We start from the raw sequence: 15,681 nt of genomic DNA, 5'->3' as shown, positions 1-15,681 counted from the left end.
CCCAAGGCGAGCACGGATGGGCTGCTGGGAGGGACTTTCTCTGCCAGGTGCCCAGGCTGGATGGGGAAGGGGTCTCCTGAGAGGATGTCAGGTGGGGACAGCAGAGGGGAAAAGCTGCTGGACAGGTCCCCCCATGTCAGAGCCATGGGTTTCACCTCCTTGAGCTCTTTACCATTTGCAGCCTTGCTCCTCTCAGCTGGATTTCCAGCATGGGTTGTACTTCTGGCTCTGCTCACCAAGTAATTAAAAACACTCACTTAAAAATAACAAAAACAAGCAAACTAGAAATCATTCAAACCTCATCACTCAATACTGCTTTGAAGCAACCAACTACAGCCACAGAGAGGCTTTGATGCACAGCCCACTACCTTGGCTTTGGCATGAGGGAAAATCATCTTCCTCATGTAGGAGGCTGCTATTACAATTTTTTTTTTGAGCCAAAAATCTTTTCTGGGCGGAGCCACAGAAATCCCAGAGCACCATTTGTTGTTGACAGGAAGGAGACACGACCCAAAGTGTCTCATGGACTCCCAGGGTCTGGAGGAAACCCCCCCTCCAAACCATGCTGCCCACCCAGCCCTAAAGACCCTGAGGACAATTTTGTCACATAAACTCCACACACAGTGTTCCAACCACTGAAAACTCCTCCCTGTACCATAAGTAGGTGAGGCTAGAAATAGTAGGGGTAGAAATGGTGATGGTGCTGAGAGAGGTTCAGATCTGATGATTCAGAGGTCTTCCTACAAAATCTTTCTAATTGGGCATCTACCTAAGCTGCATTCCCTGCCACACAAAGCTGTTGCTTAAAACAGACATACAGTGAGGCAATTGCCTTTTTATTTTGCTGGTTATTATTCCTCACTGCAAAAGTGGGGGGAGAAAAAAAAGCTATCACTCTGCGGTTTTTATCAGGTTTCATCCACTCTGCCTGATGTTCAATAAAAGAAAACCTATCTCTGTTAGAGATGAGTAGCCCTTTACAGAACAGTCATTGCCTGCAAAGTAACCTTTAAGCACCCGGCTGTCTCTTAAGTTAATGCAGGCAGAGGATGGAGAGGAAGTTACAGTCACTCCTGTGTGTTTGAAAATGCAGCTATTTCTCTAAAAATTCAGCAGCCAGCCACACATGCTTTGATTGCTTTCGTTGATGTTGTTGTTTGCAGTTTTCCTGAAATCACTACCTGTCACCTTTCCCCTACCCAGCTGTGCCACGTGAGTCCCCAGGCAGGCAGGAGGAGAGGAGGAGTCAGCCCACACCTGGGGACCGGTGTCGTGTCCCCTTGCCACCACTGATGCTCAGAGTGGAAACCCCTAAACCTTCCCTTTCAGCAGCTCCTTCAGGAGAGTGCAGAGGGAGCCAGCGGAGAGTGTCTGGGCAGAAACAGGGGCTGTTAGAAGGGCTGGTGCTGCTCTCCAAGCCCTTGGTGTGCTGGTGCTCATTGTCACAGCAGCTCGTGCCGAGTCATTCGTGCCCCTGCACATCTCTGTGTGTGACTGTGGCAGTCAGGAGTGGCCTTGGTGTGACAAACCCTCCCCTGGTGCAGCACACAGCACCTGGCTGGCAATCCCATCCCACCAGGAGGCTGGGATCTCTGAGTGCCTGCACCTCCAGACTCATCTCACACTTTTCCTGGGGCCTGCCATGACCATCAGCTCTCCCAGCCAGGGGAGCTCACAGCCAGGCTGCCAATGGGCAAGGTTTGAGTCAGTCCTTATGGTGGGGCCATGTTAGAGCCTTTGCAGGTCTTTGGCATGCAGGTCTAGTGAGAGGTGTCCCTGTCCATGGCAGGGGGTTGGAACTAAATGGTCCTTAAAGTCCCTTCCAACCCAAACTATTCTGTGATTCATCCCTTTGGCAACATAGATGCTTCCTGCTGTGCCATCCTCCTTCAAGAACCACCTCCAAACCCAGGAAGGAGAGAATTCAGGATGGCCAAGAAAGAAGGACACATGTGGGTCACCCACTGCCTCCCTCCAGGCACATCCATCCCCTCATGCTCTGAGCCACATCAGCAGGAAGAAACCCCCACAGCTCTATGGAGAGGAGTGGCAGAGCCCAGCTAACAAATACACACGTGCCAGAAGAAACCTGAGACCTCCCCACAGGACTTGTGGCACGGCTGCATCCTGTTTTAGGAGATTCAGGATTTAGGGTACCCCTGGCACCCAGTGCATAAGTGACAAGCAGCTGTCAGCAGCTCACGGGGGTCTCCGGCTGCCTGCAAATTCTGCATTAAAGCTGTAAGCTCTCATGCCTCACTTGGGAGCAATAAAATGGGATAGGGTAGAGGCTGTTGTGATTAATGGGGCATAAATCACACCTCCCCCTGCTTTTCCCCTTCCTTGGGGGGAGGTGGTGTTGCCAGAGCCTTTACCAGCCCTGCTTCAACATGCTCAGACCAGTCCTCTTCTGCCTGTGCAGTCAATTAGAACTTCATCAGAAATCAATTTGTGAGGCCCAGCTGAGATGTACCTATAGATCAGGCGATGCCAAGTGATTATTACACTAATGGAATATTCCATTGATTAATTGAATATTTAAGTCCTGAAATGTAAGCCCCACTGTCTTATCTGTGGCTTGTTACGGAACTGAGCAGCAGAGATGTTGCACCAGTGTGAGAGGCCAACCTTCAGTCTCACTGTTTTGGGGCAAAAGGCAGAAGGTTTGGTCCTGGTCACATGGGAAATATTTCTGCCTCTTTGGTAGACTCTTCAGCCACACGGAGACAGTCCTCTTTCTTGTGGCAGCAAAAATAATGTCCTACCTTTTCTGATACTGTGGGCTTGGAAAATTCTCTGACTTGGGTGTTGTGCAAAACTGTGTGCACTGGGAATGGGTGAGAATGTCCATGGGGAATGAGAAACACACCTACAAAAAGCACCTGCAGGAGCTGTGGAAGCTGAGAAGTGTGGGGACCACTATCTGGGCTCCTTCCCAGAGCTCTCCAGCTGCCCACCACAGACAGGCAGCACCCATCACCCCCACCTCTTCCTCCCGTGCAGAGCTCTGGAAAGTTCAGCCTTTCTCCAGCAGCACCAGCTTGGATGTCCCAGTCCTGTCCTGGGGTCTGCACTGCTCCCATTCCCCAAGCCCAGGGAGGAAATCCTCGGTGATTTATTTTATTTTTTACACACAAGCAGATGTCAGGACTGCAGATCACAGTCGGCGGGTCACCTGAGGGTTTTCCAAGCTGCTCTACCCACAGCCCAAGAGCTTTTCCACACTACAAAAGCTCCAGGTGTCCAGAGGGCAAAGGTGGCTTCGGGATCTGCTGCGTGGATGGGGCCAGGTTAGTTGTTCCCTGAAACACCTGGTTAAGTGCTTTGTTGGATGGAGGCCATAACGACCAAGAGAGAGAAACAAGGCAGAGGTGGGGGAGAAGGGAGGGGTGGGAGTGCCCAGTGGAAGAGAGGTGGGCTGCAGCTGCCGTACTCACCACCTAAGGGCCCAGTGATGGGTTAAGGAATATTATTCCCCAATGGTATTGAGTGACTAACTCAACAGAGAGCCATTAACTAAATGAGCAAGAGAGGGCTCCAGTTCTCTGCACAGAGCTCCTGCTCCCACACCAGACACTGAGGTCTCCTTTCCCACCTCAAAGAGCACTGGCTGCCCATGGCCAAACCATGTTGGGTGGCTGTAGAAAGAAGGAGCCACCCAAAGCACAACAGTGACCTCCATGGCAGATGTCCAAAGGCTTGGAGAGCCATTTGCTTTCCTCCCATTTGGGTTCCAGGCATCTCCTTGGAGGCCATAACAGTGGTCACCATTTTCAGAGAAATCATTGCAAGGGTGAAACTGAATCCTTGTTCTTACCTGCTGCCTCTCTTCACGGCCTAAAGCGATGGCTCTCATAAAGCCATTGAAAGGCAATATAGGCTTCCCATTGTTCCCACCTTCCCTTCTCCCTGTTCACAGCACCTTCCTGCCCCAGGACTCAGAAAGGAGCCAGCCAGGCTTGAAGGGAGCGCATGAAGGACAAGGACCATGCCTCGCTTCTGGCTGGAAAAGATCAGATGTCCCCTCTGCACCTCAGCTTCACATCAGCCTTTGCACTGGCCCCGGTCAGCACTGGTCTCCAGTATTGTCCCTGAGGCATACTGAGGTCTTTGCCCTGGCCACTGGCAGAAAGAAGAAGCTACTTAGCTGCTGACATGGGAAGCAGCATTTTGTCCCCTCTTTGTGTATGTTTTTCTGAACAGGAAGGTAAAAGTAAATGGAGAGGAAAAACAAGTATTGATGGAACAGCTAGAAGGAAGAAGAGAGGTTTTCGTCTCTCTGAGAGATCTGACCTTTCAGTGGTAGCTTCAAGAAACCTCAAGCAAATGTGCTTAGCTGGCATTTGCTGCAGGTGAATCATAGGGAGTTTTCAACCCCTCTCTCAGGGGATAACGTCTAGACATTTATTAACTTGCAGTTTCTGGGTGTCTCGGAGACCTGAGGAGTCTAGAAACCTGAAGTCATGGTCCTTAGTGTTTTCTCAAGCAGTGGATCCCTCTGGAATCATGATTTTCCCTGCTCAGCAGCCCCTCTCACCCTCAGCAGGGGCCTGCAGTGGGATGTGGTTCTGCAGCAGCCTCGTGCACTACTCGTGGTCTTCGCGCTTTACTTGCAAAACCCAGCAGACTTTTAAAAGCAGCACGGAAAGATGGGCCAGAAATGAAACACATTCCACTGAGTTTGGGGTTGTGTTTGCAAAAGAGAAGAGGAAAGGTCATCTGTGCTGCTGTAAAACCGCGCAGCTCCTCCCCTCCCATAGCCATGAGGAGCAAAGCACCCTCATCAGAGAAGGCAGGATTCCAAGGCATGCTGCTGATGCCAGGGCCCAAGGGGACACTGGAGATCAGGCAGCAAATGTGAAGTGAGGTGCACAGTGATGGAGAGCCCATTTTATCCTTTTGGCCTTGAGTTGCCCTGGCCTCTCCTTGGCCAGAGGGATGGGGGAGGCCCATGGCAAAGGCATCTCAGCAGGAGTGTCTAAAGAGCCATTCCATTTGTCCAGACATATTCCCCATGTCCTGCTGTGCAAGGAGCAGGAATGTCTTTGGCAAGCCCCAGAACACAGCCCTGGGGCAAAGGGCAGCAGGAGCAGCCCTGGAGCTGGCAGCACAGCATAGCTTGTGCAGGGCACCACAGCTGGTAAAAACAGCAGCCACTGCTGGCGTGGGAAGGTGGGGTTTGCTGCCCCACAGCAGAGACCCTCCTTCTGTCTGGGGAACCTGAGCTACAAACCTCAGCTGGAAATGGGGAAGAAAAAATTGAAGTATGAAACTATGGCATGAATCGCAGGGAGATTTCAGACTGATAAATATTTCAGGCTGACAACTATTCCTGTCCTTGAAAGTTCATCCATCAAACTCTCAGCAAGGCCTTCACATCCCAGGACCATAAATACTAAGGCCTATTTTAACAGCTGCTTTCATCATGGCCAATACCAAAGGATTGAAACCAGTTACAGATCAACCCATATCCTCATGTGCTGTGGTATAATTTACTGCACCTATAAAGACTGTATTCAAATAAACTTCTTTTTTAATTATAGTCCCTAGCTGTGCAGGATCCATTTCTGAGCTGATTTTACCTTGTTTAAGTCTGACTCCACACAATGATGACAATTCAGAAACAATGGCAGCATCAGTGATGTAAACAGCCTTGGTCTTATGTGCAGAAAGAGTTTTACTGGCTGTCTGTGGAAGGAAAATTTGATCAAAAACTAAGAAAACCTGTTTGCTGTCAGGAGAATAGAAATGCTGGCAATTTGGAGCTGTGATACTCTCCCCTTCTTGGCTTTGACATAGCTTCTAAGTGATGCTGCAGCTGCATCTGGCCCCTGAAATGGGTATCACAAACTCCAGTAAGCAGGCATGGGTCCTGCTCTGGTTTTTCTACAAGTTCCAGACCCACAAGGCTAGTTTGGGGGCGATATTTGACAGTCTTCTCCTCAAAAGCCCTGAATTTTTGGGTTGCCCAGATGGTCCCCGCAGGATGGCACAGAACCAGGAGCCTCTTGCTCACACCACGAGGGAAGCATGGAGCCCTTCACTGTGCCACGTCCCTGTTAACAATGGCCTACAAGGATAAAGGGGGAAACTTGCTCTGCTCCTTTCAGCCCCAAAGAGAAATTTCATCCCCAGGTCCTTACAGCAGCCCCAGAATTGGAGATCCCTGAGTAGCTGCTGGGATTCTCAGTTCCCAGCCCCAAGCACCATCTAGACGAGGAGCTCTTTAAGCAGAGCCGTTGCCTACCGGGCGCTCTTAAGCCCATTTCATTCATGAATTAAGTCCCTGACAGGCCATATCTCTATGATCAATATGTTTGTTTATTAGCAGCAGCTGCTGTGTTTTAGCAAAACTGGAGGACTCCAGCAGGAGCAGCGTGCTCTAACCGCAGAGCAGGGCTTGGGATGGGGAGGAGAAGGACCTCCTGCTGGCAAATGGGAGCTGGGCTGGATAAGATTTCACACTAATGACCCTTTAATTGAAATCAGTGCTCAGGACAGATTGCTCAGCTCAGGGATAGCTGCACTGATGGCTCCTGGTTTGGCCACTCCCGAGATGAGTCCATTAACTCGGCAGTGGTGAACAAAAGCAAGAGAAAGGGACAGCGAGGGGTCATCCATCCCCAGCAGAGCTGATCTGCACATCCAAGGAAGCCCAAATCAGCAGCTGGTGTAAATGGAGACCTGCACAAAGGATGGAGAGGGTGCGCACTCACTAGACCTTCTGCTGCTGTGGCTGCTGACCCCAGATGGATATGGTCCCGTCTCCTTCACTAGACAGGGTTGTTGGTCTGGTGCCTAGCAAGGGAAATCAGAACATTTGGGTGCCATCTCCAGCTCATGGTGTGACCTCAGCCTTCACTTGGCATCCACTCTACCTTCTCTCTCAGTCTCACTGTGTGGATGTTGCAAAGCAATAACATCTGCCTACCCCACGGTAGGGAGGAGGATGGACACAGCAGCACAGGAGCTGGAGAAAAGGGAAAATCCTGATCTCCCATCTCCTTGTACAAGTGGCAAAGTACCCTGAGATCCCTTTTCATTTTGCCTTCCCCTGCCATAGCCTCAAGCCCAGCACTGCCCAGGAGCACAGGCACAGGTGGGGCTGGTCCTGGCTGGGCTGGCAGCACAATCCAGCAGCTCAGGACAAGGTGAGCTGTCCCCATGTTCACCCCACCCATCTGAGCGTGGATCTGTAGAACTGGAGACCCTTTCCCACTCCCAGGGGAGGGCAGAACACTGCTTTCCTCCCCACAGATCCTGGGGAGCAGTGATATAAAACTCAGGATTGGCAGAAAGTCCTGGAGAGACACAGAGATGCTGCACAGGCACAGCTTCTGCTCTGTACATCAGCCTCATTCCCAGTCAGGAGGGAGCATCCCTGTCCATGGGGAACCTTAGTATCACAAGGTTTATCATGGGACAGAGAGTGCTAATGAAGCCCAGGCTCGTTAGACATAGGCAGATCTTTAGGGCCTGTTTTGTAAGTGGAAATGTTGATGTGTGTCTCCTGCAATGTGAAGAGATGTCTGAGTGCACAGAAAGGAGGGTTATGAACCTGCTTTGAATGCATTTATTATTCCCATTAATTACTATGCCTGCTAAAGAGGACCAGCTGTTCTAGGAGGCTGTGGTACCAATTTATCAGGAGAAGATTCCAACAGAAGTCGTAGAGAGTTTTCCTCTGAACTTGGGAGGATGGAAGATGGAGGGTTTTTAATTAGAACTTGTTATTAATGGGAACGTAGCAAATTAAAAATAGTCTCCCTCCCCCCATTCCTATTATACGAAGCTCTGATCTCAATTAGAAAGATCAGGGACTAACCATTGAATGGGAATTACTGAGATGAAAACTGATTGAAAGACAAAAAGTCACAGACAGACACATCACAGGGAGAGAATGGAGATGGGGAGAGGACCAGGGAACAATGAGCAGAGGCTGGCGGAGGCTGCCTGCAGCTGCCGGGCACCAGCACAAGAGCTGCCGGCTGTCTGCCTTCCCCTGCAGCGAGGACACCCTGCCAGGGCTGCTGCCAGCAGGGGCTGTCCCTTCTAGAGCCATGGCAGCTCATCTCTGTTTGAGCTGAGCCTTGAATGCTGGGCATCCATGGTACCCCGGTTTTGTGGACTTGGCAGAGGGGGACCACAGGGTCTCTCTTAAATGGGCACCACTATAGGAAGGGAAGGACACCTGGGGACATCTGGGGTGTTTCTGGTGGGTGCAGGCTCCTGTCTGCTTGTCATTGCACCTGCAAAAGTTTCCCATCTCATCTCGCCTCGTTTCCTTACCCCTCATCCTATCTCACCCCCACCATCATCACATGCCCCCAGCGCGTGGCTCTTGGCCACAGGCTCTGCCCTCGTGCAGGCTATGAACAAGGCTACATCCCAACCCCAGCTCTCTGGTCTTCTCCTGCTGGTTCCCCAAATCCAGCAGTGTTGAGGATGCTCTGAAGCTTCTGAGTTCTCAGCAAAGAATTGGTCCCTAGGCTTCCCACGCTGGGAGCTGTAGCCCCACTATGCAGACACAGAGTGCAGGGTCAGTCCCTGCCACCTCTGGGTGAGCAAAACCAGGTGGGTTGGGAAGAGGCTTTGTGCTCCATTTTGGCTTTACCAATCAGGTTTGGGAACAGGAGATCAGAACTAAAACCTGAGGTGATAAAAAGGGACGTCTGGGTCTGACCAAACCCATCTCCTGCATCCCAGTGTTGTTAAAACTTGGTTAATGACTACTTAATGGGATCCTCATCTGCTGCTTTCTCTGGTCACCTGTGGATCAGAGCCCCTATCTTCCTTCCAGCAGATATTCCATGCCATATTCCAGGGTAGACAGGGACCTTAGGCTGAAATTACAGCCTTGCTTACTAATTGCTGCATGTTCTCTCTCCGTAGGTATATCATTGCCAGCAATTAGCACAAAATCCTTTCCCACTCTTGTTAAGTTCCTGTGCTGCAGTTAAATACTCCCAGATCCCATTTAAATGATTTCAAATGCAATTCATTCTGGCTCGTTAAATAATTCCACAGCAGTGTTTGTCGTTTTCTTTCTCTGTTTTCCAACAGACACTTTCTCCCAAGAAGAATACAACGACTGAAGAAGGGAGAAGGAGGGAGAAGGGGAAGTGATATGAAAGCTGAGAAATTTGGGGTCCATCATCTATGCCTGTATTTTCTCTTCTTTTTTCCCCTTCTTCTTAGGCTGAGACCTCTCGTGGTAGCTGGATTTTTAGATCCAATGGCCCAGGGAGAACAGGACTCTGCCCTTGGCATGCTCCACCCCATAACCAAGCACAGGGAGCTGCCTTGTGTTTCCTGCTGCATTTCCCCAAGTCCAGGACAGTGGACCAGCAGGAATGAGGGCCAGTGAGACAACAAGCAGGTGCTCAGGTCCAACTCAGGCTGTCTTGGGGACAGCCTGCCTGTTCCACGTGTGTTTTTCCCACTTCCAAGCCTTATCCCTTCTTCCCTCATCTTCTTTTCCTTCCTGCACCACCCACCTTCTGTCCCATGTCTCCTTGCTTCTGGTCCAGCGCCCTACAGCACTGCCCATCTCTCCTAGAAGATGTGATCTGTACCTTGACTCCCGTGGTAGGGGCAGGGGTGGTGGAGGAGGGAGGCCAGCGTGAGCTGAACCTACCCCCCAAACACAATCCTCTCATTGTCCTTCCCACCGTGGCTGGATGACATCTTTGGGTTTTGTCTCCTGGTGGCATTGCCAAGTTTCCCACACACACTCCACACTTCCCAACACTGGATAGTTCCCTTAAAGCCCCAGTTCATGGAGACAAGTGATTCAGCAAGACTCTCAGCTTTTGGCTTACACTGAGAAAAAAAAAAAAAAAAAAGATTGAAAAAGGAAAAGTCCTAGTTCTTGTGGTTGGGGAAAAATAAATAAAAGCTGTGAGTGCTATTTGAGTGCAACCTAATGGTTACAGAGCCAGAAGGCAAGTGAAAAGAAAACACCACTTAATATCTTTGTTTGAATTCGGAGACCGGACTGGCAAACTCTGAGTGTCTGGGGTCAGCAGTGCAGCATCTGTTGTGCCTCTGTGCTGGAGAACAGGTGAAGGACTCAGGCCCATCTCCTCAGGCAGATCTTTGTGTCTCCCAGCCAGGACTCTGCTCTCTATGTGGATGGACACTGTAGCAGCACAGAGCCCATCAGGAATATCCAAAGTCCCACTGCAATTTTAGTAGCTTTCTTATTCCCTCCTGTATCTGCATGAAATGCTGCTGCCTGCTAAATTTGATGGCTAGCCCATTCCCACCTGGAGACATTACCTGATGTAAACTCCATGTGCCGCCTGGTAAGTCAGAGGCTTTCAATCCATGGTCCTTGAGACCCAGAGGTCCAGTGACTGCAAGGATTTGTGAAAAGGTTGCAAAGAAAAGTAATTTCCTCTCTGACATTCAACAGTCCACGTCTGTGTCGCTGCCAGAAAACTTGTAGTGGCCCTTAAGCTAACGAAGCTGAAAGCCACGGTGCTAAATGCATTAGGGATCCTGTGGGATGGAAGGTGGAAGAACAAGAGAGAGCCCTGTCAACAGGCTGGGAGCTGCCAGACTGCCTGTCAGGGAAGGAGGAGAAGGATATGTGAAGCAGGAATCCACAGGGTTCAAAACTTGACTTTGTGTTAATTCCTGCGGGCTTTTGTTTGTTTATGCCAGAATGATTTTCAAGCGAGGTGCGTGGATGATCTCCTCAAGCCTTTCCAGGGTAGGAGCAGGAAACAAGGAGTGCTCACAGCTAACAGTCCTCCTGAAAGGCTTGGATGGAAAATGTGAGTTTGGTCAGAAGGGAATTACACTGAAAGGGGTGAAAGCAAACCAAAAATGTCACAGCAGTGTTCATGCAGTAAAGTTTCCTCCTGAAAATCAATTTGGCTAGCCACAAGCCTTGGACTGGGATGCCAGCTTATTCCCAGGCTGGCATGGCATTGCAAGGATGGTGCTGAAAAACACCTTCTAAAATAAATGGGGCAATGTAAGGGAAATCTCTGCTTGAAAAATGTGTGTCCCCATCTGTTAAACAATATTCAGGTGCTCCTGCATTTACGCTTCCTCCAGATTTATGCAGCGATGGCTTTAAAGGCAGATTGTCAATGAGAAGAACAGATGGAGGGAACAATCCTCCCATCCAAGCTTTGCACCAGAACTGAAGAAGTTTGTAATCTGGTTCTTGTTTACAGAGCCAAGGCTTCAAATCAAGCCCCCTCTGGTCTGACTGAGTAGCTCAGGGAGCTGTGGAGCTGAGATACTCCTGGCTTTACTTACTTTTTTCTGTTGGTTTCCCATTAAGGAATATTTTATAAAAGCAGCAATGGTGTGAGGGATTTTTTCTTCATAGGCACACACTGAACATGGGCCAAAGATTATAGGGCAGCAGACCCAAAATTTCCTTCTTTCCCATAAATATGGCAGGAAATTTTCCAGATGTCTGAGCCAGCTTCCCAAGCTTCAAGGCCAACTAGTGAGCAAAGTCTCTCCAGTACCCTGAATCTTTCATCAGCACAAAATCTGCTGTAAAATGAGAAAAGTTATTTCATGGAAGCAAAATAATACTCAGTCATATTGGCACCTCAGCTCCAAATCCCTGCTTTCTGTATCTCCATCGATATTCAAAGGAAAACAATGTGATTGTTAATTACAAACTGTTTTGAATGCATGAAAGAAACTGTTCCAGAGCTGGAGCCTGCCGGAGGCAGGAAAGCTGAGAATATGATGTGTGCTGAGCTGCTTTAAAGGGCAGAAAGTCCCTTTGTAATTAAAGCTGATGCAATCATTGTAACAGACACAAGGTGGAAACATTACCTTGCTCAGCTTTCCACTTGTCTCCTCTCTGCCTGTTGGGTTTTGCTTTGGACTAGGTGGAAAATGCTGAAATATCAAGGGAGTGCTTTGCATTTCAAAGAAGTTAATGCATAAGTGATGTTGTGATTCGTTAGTCATCTATGGATGTATTGGTGTTCCAGGGTCCACAGCCCTTATTGAAAGCCAGTGTTGTCCTCTGTTCATCTGTCCTGGCAAGCTGGAGGTGCTCAGGAAGAAAAAGGTCAGCTGGAACCTGGCAACTAAACCCTGGTGGGAAATAAAACAGAGCTGGAGTTTGGTGCAACAGCTAATCCTCAGAACGCAGTTTCTTTCCCCCACTCTAGATGATCTTTTTAATCCCACCATGATCCAGCCCACCACGGGGAAAGTAATCCCAACAACCTGATGATGTATAGGATGAAAGCAAAGCTCACAGCTGTAAGCAGAGAAGTCCAGATGTAGTGCATGACTAAGGTAAAATATAAATAGGCACGGAGCGAGGTGTGCAGAGTGTCCCAGGGAACATTGGGCAAGGCAGGAACAGGATCTGATGCACACACACACACGCATGTGGTTCTCAGACCCCTACAAGTGCCTTGCTTTGCCCCTGCCCTGCTTTCTCACCCACATCACTAAGCCAAACCCCATCGGGGTGCTCTGCTTTTCCCTTTCCAGTGGATCTCCTCCAGTTTTATCAATCTGTCTTCATGATCACTGAAAACTAGCTCCTCCTCCCCAAAAAGGAATGCTCGGAAGTGTGTTGGTGCCATTGCAGGCAAACACTTCTGTGAATCTGCCCCTCTCTGGACCTAATTCCAGACACACACCAGCAGCTCCATGCATGACCTAGCTCTTCCCTCCTGGGCAGCTGCAATGCTCCCAGGGTGCTTTTTCTACTCCATAGGAGCCGTGTCAGCCTCGGTGCCCTGTAACAGCCCACTCAGAGTCCCCAGCCAGGCAGCTCCCTGTCCCCTCCGGCTCCTGCCACAAGGAGCAGGACAGTCAGCAGTGACAGGTGCCAAGCCAGTGGCTGTCGCTAGGACCGTGGTCCCGCTCCACATTGCGGCTCTGCTCCTCCTCCCGTGCTCCCAAGCCTCCTCCCACGGGCGCGGTGACTAATGCGGATGGCAGCGCTCCCCCCGCACGCATCACCGCGGCGCCCGTGGGAGTGCGAGGGTGAGGAGAGCGCACGGAGCGGGGGCAGAGCCTTTGCCGGAGTGTCAGACGGGCTGCAGGAGCCTGCCTGTGACACTGGGAGGCGGGGACAGCCCGGGGACCTTCAGGGCATCCAGGTCGCCTCTCCGAGCGCACTATGAGCCGGGGATGCAAAGGGATGTCCAGGGGGGACGTTGCTCACCCGGAGCCAGTGAGGGCACAGACCTGGAGGAGCTGGAAGCACCAGGCACACTGGGAAGATGAGGATTGTCTTACATGAGAAAACAGCAGCAGGCCGGGCAGAACCGCTGAGACACTTCTGGGATCTGCTCTCCCCTCGGGCTGGTACCTCGTATCATTTCTGGCAGCCGTGAACTGGTCCCGGAGGTGCATGCCACATCTGCCCGCTTTTACCCATCCTGCCATGCTCCTGCCACCCGCACGTGGCCACGACAGTCCTTGTCCCCTCCTGTCACTCCCATGCACCTCCCCGTCACGCAGCCGGCCGCAGGGAGGCTGTCCCGAGGGGGGCAGGCAGTCCCTTGACCAGCCCGGTGAAGCATTCCTGTTTTCCGGGCTGATTTTTACAAGCCCGCTTAAGAGCGGAGGAAGGGGCGAGCTGCCGGCGGCCGCGGTGCCGCCCGCATCCCGGCGAGCCGGCAGGAACGGGCTGAGGAGCGGCGGGGAGAGCCAGGGAGCCCGGTGAGCAGAGCCGAGCCGGCTGCGAGCGCTGCGCTCCTCCCCTCGCCAGAGCCGAGCCCACACGGGAGCTCCGAGAGTCTGGTTTTCTCTTTTCCCCAGGGAGATCACACTCCTTGAGACTCCAGTGGGGATGGAGGGGTAGACAGGACCTGGATCAGGCCAAGGAAAGCCCATCCCACCCTGCACGCCGCTGGTGGTTGCTCCAGCAGAGCTGTTCACTTCCCTGTGCTTGCCCTGCTGGCTGCACCCGAGCCACACTCAGGGTCCTGCATAGTAAGGAGCAGGATCAGGCCTCCTCAGCCAACTTGGAGGCTGGGAACCACTTAATTGACTGAGGATTTTAATTACCTGTGCACCAGATAGAGCCCATGGGGAAAAGAGTGATAGGCAGGGAGCTGGACCGGCAGGTACAGAACAGGAAAGGTCATTGCTGGAGGTTTTGGGAGCAATATTATAGAGCAAGTGTCACTGAAACGCACCTAACATGGGCCATGCTGCACACTGTGCATCCACAGGCAGGTATGAGCCATCCAATGGGACCCTCTTGCACCTTTCCCTCTGCAAACCTCACCAGGCACACCCTGCAAGGGGCTGGAAGCACCACCTCATCCTGGCAGGTCTCCTGAGCCTGTGAAGACTGAATGGGGATGCTGGAAGGCACAGCTCACTGACAGGTAACTTGGGCTGGAGATGAGGAACCACTTCTGCTTGTTTGCAGGGGAATGGGAGTGGCAGCTGTTGGCAACTGAGGGCAGGAAGACGTGTGGGTGTTGTGTTTAGGGATATGGTTTACTGGTGGACTTAGCAGTTGGACTTGAAGGTCTTGGAAGCCTTTTTCAACCTAAACAATTCTATAATTCGAGTTCATGCCACCAGGAAGGTGGGTTCAGTGCTAGCAGCCCTCCCATTTATTAGAGAAGCATTGTCTTCATAGGGAATGGGGATAGGGAGGGATCCAGAGCACAGAGGGCAGAGACAGAGATCCCTCACCCAAATCCTGCCCAGATCTCATCAGAAACATGTTATGGGACAACAGGGACAAATTTAGGGATGCTGAAGGTGTTCAAGCCTTTGTTTGCAAAGATTCAAGGTGTAACAGTCAGCAAATGTCAAAGCTGCAGAGCAGCACCCATGTTGACTTAGAGGATTTCTTGAGGCCTAAAGAATCCCCTCAAAACCCTCAGACCTCAAACCTCATCACTGGCACCATGACCAGCAGTGGCAGGTGTCACTACCTAGCAGCAGTGGTGATTTGTCACAGAAACCTCATCCATTAGCAGCAGGATGGAGTCTCAAACAGGAGTTTTTACAGAGGGCTCTAAGCAGGTTTTGGCACCTACTTTCTGGATCAGAAACACAGTCCTCACAGGCAGCTCCAGCCATAAAAATGGATGGGAGAAGCAGTCAGTGTTGCTCAATCTTTGCCATGAAAGCACAGATAGAGGAAGAAGAGCCCCTCAGCCCAGCTGGCAAGGACAGAGCATCTCCTGAACCCTCCAGTGCAGGTCCCTGGTCTCAGCACAACCGGTGCCCTCAGCCTCATCCCACCATGGCTTCCACATTCCCCGGGCAGCCCTCATCTGCAAGGACCTCCAGCTTTTTGGCAGCTGCTCCACCACGGAGCATTTTCCTTCTGTGTGAAGTCTCCATTCCAGGAGAGCCCATGAAGAGCGGCGGCGGTTTCGGCATCGGGGCAGACGCGCGCTGGAAGGCGCTGCCTGCCAATTCAGCAGTGAGTGCCTCAGAGGGGGTTGCTGCAGGCAGAGAGCTGGCCAAGTCCTGCTTATCTGATGGGATCTACCAACATCTCTGCTCGCCGCAGTACGACTTCAGGTTTTTTTGTCAGCTGATGATATGAGGCTGAAATGAAGATAAATGAGAGTAAAAGAAGAAGATAAATCCCTCCTCAAAAACATTTGAATGCAGGATAAAAAGCAACCCAGCGACAAGGACTTCTTTTTTTCTTCTCCCCAAACTTTGGGAACTTGGATGTGGGTGTGAATATCACTTTAA

Source organism: Motacilla alba, chromosome 10 (assembly GCF_015832195.1).
Source record: "Motacilla alba alba isolate MOTALB_02 chromosome 10, Motacilla_alba_V1.0_pri, whole genome shotgun sequence".
NCBI classification, from domain to species: domain Eukaryota; kingdom Metazoa; phylum Chordata; class Aves; order Passeriformes; family Motacillidae; genus Motacilla; species Motacilla alba.
The sequence above is the reverse complement of the archived record's forward strand: the minus strand, read 5'-3'. Positions refer to the sequence as shown.